Source organism: Ruditapes philippinarum, unplaced genomic scaffold, assembly GCF_026571515.1.
Source record: "Ruditapes philippinarum isolate M1 unplaced genomic scaffold, ASM2657151v2 ctg13512_1_1_1_1, whole genome shotgun sequence".
Classification (NCBI taxonomy): Eukaryota; Metazoa; Mollusca; class Bivalvia; order Venerida; family Veneridae; genus Ruditapes; species Ruditapes philippinarum.
Window position 1 is genome coordinate 21236 of NW_026856212.1, and position 4894 is coordinate 26129.

The 4894-nt window shown below is 32.0% G+C and overlaps 1 long non-coding RNA gene across 1 annotated transcript; it reads right to left on the reverse strand.

The window, feature by feature from the left end:
* Positions 1 to 830: 830 nt before the first annotated feature.
* On the reverse strand, positions 831 to 3566 carry LOC132745809 (uncharacterized). The gene is made up of 3 exons (XR_009627905.1): positions 3409 to 3566; positions 2197 to 2260; positions 831 to 1183 (listed from the first exon to the last, which is right to left on the reverse strand). It is a non-coding gene; the product is annotated as an uncharacterized LOC132745809 (long non-coding RNA).
* Between the last annotated feature and the right edge of the window lie 1328 nt (positions 3567 to 4894).

Consider the following 4894-nt stretch of genomic DNA (forward strand, 5'->3'; position numbering starts at 1 on the left):
AAAGTAATACAAAAAAATACACCAAACAATTACAAACTTTGTGTTTCATTTATTTTTTTGCAATGATTTAGATGTAATTGATTAATTGTTACGGGTCTTAAGCTATCTAGCGAAACACACCAATAAATTTTGAATGTTGGATGTTGGGCTCTTTAGGTTTGTTTTTCTTACAGCATGAAAAATACTTATTTGTAAAGACTTGTGTTGGCCGAAAATAATCCAACTTCAGATCATATTGACCATAATTTTATCTTAATTACCAAACAAAAAATTTATGCATAATGTCCATGCTTATGATGGAAGTAGCACCTTAAGTCTAGCAAACACTTATTTTCGATCTCAAGCAAATACAACATATACAGTACATACTCTGATGAATCTCCCCTCCTCTCCACTTATATAAATCCAAAGAAACTAGCACAAATTTAAACTGTTTATCATTCCAGTATAATTATATAAATTAGTGAAAATAATAGTCTTTTTATCTTGTCAATATTTAACATTTTTTGTAATTTGATTAACCCGCCCTTTTGGAAAATGTAACACCCCTTAGTGCATTTATTAGAGAATATAAATTATTTACAAACACCCTTTTAAAAATCTTGCATTATAGGCATACATGCATTTAAAACATACAATATAATATTGAAAATACAGGTACATATTAATATAACATAATACATATTAACAGAGATCTAACATTACAAAGTATTTGTATTAAAAAAACCCACAACATTATGTTTTCAGTCTCTCATAACATATTACATATATAGGAATTTAGAAAAATAAAATGTATAAATTGCATTACACATATATAAATAGCACAATTACACAATTTCACTATCACCTGATAATCATACAAAAAACAGTACAAAAATCATTCATATACAAATGTATATAAATGACATGAATCCTCATTCAAAATAATTCACAAAATTTCATCACAATTACATTCTTAGGTATTCAATATATCAATAGTGAAAAGTTTTACTAAACTAAATGCATTTCTACAAAATGAGCTCTATCCCTAAATACCGAGCCCCAGGCTTGTGTGTGCCGGTAAAGTTCAGGTTGGTTTTGAGACGCAGGTGCCCACGATGGATTGGGAGCTGAATGAGGGAAGTTGCCATGAACACTGGACTGATTCTGTCCATAACCAAAGTTGTGTCTCCTGTCACGAGGTCTAAAATATAAGAAAAATTTATTTTAAAAAAGAGTGACATATACTTTGTACATCTAGAATATACTATGTACAATTAATTTTAGATAACTGTTGGAAGCTGCTTTTATTCATGCATAAATGATAATTTAATAAGTATTTCTCTAGTACAATCTAGTAACATTTAGTAAATCTCTTTTGTATTTCACATATAATAACAACAAGTTTGTTCAAGATTTTTTTTTATTACTCGAGAGGCTAAAGTCAGCTGACTACTTGCCATTCTAACCTTGAGCCCATCTTCACTTTGTCTGGAATAATGCTTACATAAAGGGGGACATAATAGTTGTCTGTCAACATCTAATTCTAGAATGTTGCCGTGGATTAGTTTTTAATCCTTATCATGCTAAATGGATGTTAAATAGACTTGTGTGTCTTTTAACCTGAACAAAATCATTCATCTTTTTGAGAGAAGAAGATTTAGTATACATGTATATGTGGACCAAATAATCAGTGCAGACCATAATCAGATGCCACAGACATAAACAGTGCAGACCATGATTTGATTGCACGAACATAAACAGTGCAGACCATGATCTGATTGCACAAACATAAACAGTGCAGACCATGGTGCAGACCATGTTCTGATTGTACAAACATAAACAGTACAGACTATGATCTGATTGCATGGACATAAACAGTGCAGACCATGATCAGATGCCACAGACATAAACAGCGTAGACCATGATCTGATTGCACAGACATAAACAATGCAGACCATGATCTGATTGCACGAACATAAATAGTGCAGACCATGGTCTGATTGCACAGACTGATCCTGATCCGCACTGATTCCCGCAGGTAGATTCATGAAATAGCTGTCAGCAGATTGAAAGATACCAATGTCTTCAATACACAAACTACAGCAGCAACTTGTTAGTCTGTCCTACTAGAATTTAAGTTTAATTATTAAAAGCTTAAACTGTTTACTCAATAAGTGGTTATTTAAAACTGAAGATGTAAAAGATTTTACTTACTGACACACATGTTTCTCACTTTCACTTCTCTTATCTTTAACCATCTTTTTTCTTGTTAAATTCTCTGTAAAAGCAAGTAATATTTACAAAATTACACACCATATGAACAAAAATATATATATACATTTATTTAAAAACATATACATGTATATGTTGAACAATCAATATCTCATTTCATTGAACCTGTGAATTGAATTCAGTATGTATGCTTACTTTAATTAAATTATATTTATATAAATCAAAAAGGATGGCACAAATATTAACTACCTTGTCACTGATTTTTCTCCTTAATATAACAGATGCCTATGAAAGCTAGACCTCTTCCAAATCTAAGATTTTTTTAACATATGGCAGTTTTCTCACATATCAAAAATTACACAAGCTTTTTTACTTCCAAATTAGGATTTTTTGCAATATTTTTCCAAGAATCAAGAGGCTAAGGTCTCTTCCCAATTAAGTTAGAAAAACCACTGCTTAATTGTATCTACTTGTATACGTATCATTGTGTCATGATGAAATAACAGTATATGTCACGAAACTGTAATTAATTAATATCACGTACGGATCTTAATTATAAATCCGTGTTGATATTGTTAATAAAGACATGCCTAAACATACCTTCCTTAAATTAGTGATCTATTACCTTCCTTTAATTTGTGATTTATTAACAGGATATGACCAAGGTTATATATATAAATATTTTTTTCTAAATGATCTATGATGAAACTCTGATCTCGGGATCAAAAATGGCTTAGAATTAAGATACACTGACCAATTCAAAGTTCTGAAAAATGAGACAGATCTTGTGAGGTTAAAATCAGACTAAAGTCAGAAAACCTTCTGGCTCGCTGATCTGAATTTGAGCCTTTTAAAAAATGTCATGCATTAATTTTAATAATTAGTTAAAAAGATGACAGAGACAAAATACACACGCAATGTACATAAAACCACAAACCTTAATGTCAATTAAGGTCCAAACAAAAGTAGATTTTTAAAAACATATTTAATGTTACCACTTTAATTAAACGGCACGAACTTAATTAATAATACAGTATACATGACAGGCAATTAATTCATGAATCACTTCTCGGAAAAAAAAGTGTTAGAATTCGTAACGATACATATTCAAAAAAAGAAAATAAACGAATCCAAATAGAATGACTGTATTGATAATTCATAACATCACACAAATTTCAATGAATATATACTTACCTTAGCTAACGACAAATGCCTCTGTTTCTATAGCTTTCTCTTTCTAATTTTGCAGCTGATTATCTCACATCAGCAGTACATGTACACTCATCTCTGTTGACTGGTTTCGAATTTTACATATTAGTAAGGCAAATCATATTGACAAAAGTGCAAACGCCAAACACAGTCCATCTATTTTTAGCACAATCTGACCTACTAGCATCATGCAAAGAGTTTGTGATTTCCACATTGTATAAATAGACCGTAACGGCTAGGTTATGGGTCAAAGTTGAACACCACTAAATGTTTTTTCTTCCTACATAAATGCGAAATCAATAGAAAAACATGTTTATCTATATAAATTACACACGTTAAAACAAAATAAAGCATAATTATTCTATTTCGTTTTTATTTTACTCCATTTTTCAACTTAAATAACAGTCAATTATTTGATGGAATTGTATAGCTCATTTGCAAAGAAGGAATTCCTGTGCAAGATCAATTTACGCAATTACTGAAGGCGTTCTTAGTTTTCATAATTGTAAGCCACCTTCTATGACCTATATCTTGAAAACACATATTGCCTAAGATTCATTTTTCTTCTTTCGCAGGAACAAACACTTGTTAAGCTTTATTTTAATAATGGATTTAACGTGATTTCAAAGCAAAAGGTGAAATAATTAATTATTTTTCATAAAGGTAGGAAAACATAAAAAAAGTATTATTTTGACTTTCATACAAAATACTAAATCACTATAACTGGTCAAATCACGAAGCTAAATAAGGTTCACTTTATACTTCACAGAAAAAATGGCCAAAGAGTACTTTTCCGGAAATTGTAACAGGACATGAAAAAAGAGTACAAGAAAATGAAGTAGACCTATAATAGCCATTTTTTTTTTTTGGGGGGGGGGGGGGGCTTGAATTTCGATTGAAGTTATATAAACCTTTTTGAGCTTTGGAAAATTCCTTGTTATGATTCTGTTTGCAAAATTATGTAAGATATTCATTTGAAAATTCACGCGCGAGTTTTCAGGATTGTGATTATACTTTTAACTACCGCAATCTCTAACAAGGATTTCACTGAATTATAGGCCTTTCACTAAATATGTATTAAAACAATAATTAATGGACTTGACAAAAATGAACAAATAGACGCTATCCTGCTCGATTTCAGCAAAGCATTCGACAAGGTCTCACACACACGCAATTATGGGGTCCGAGGCAACACATTAAAATGGGTCCAAGGATTCCTCTTTGGCAAAACACAGTGCGTGGTCCTGGAAGGTCACACTACCACACATCCTCTGTCACTCTCCGGAGTGCCCCAGGGCAGTGTCTTAGGTCCTCTGCTCTTCCTCGCTTTCAATCAACGACCTACCGTCTAGGGTAAAGTCGAGGACTGGCATTTTGCTGATGACTGTCTTCCTCGATAGGACGATCAAGAGGGCCAGGAGGATTGCCCGTGCCCTACAAGACGACCTTGACAGTCTCCAAGTCCTGGGAA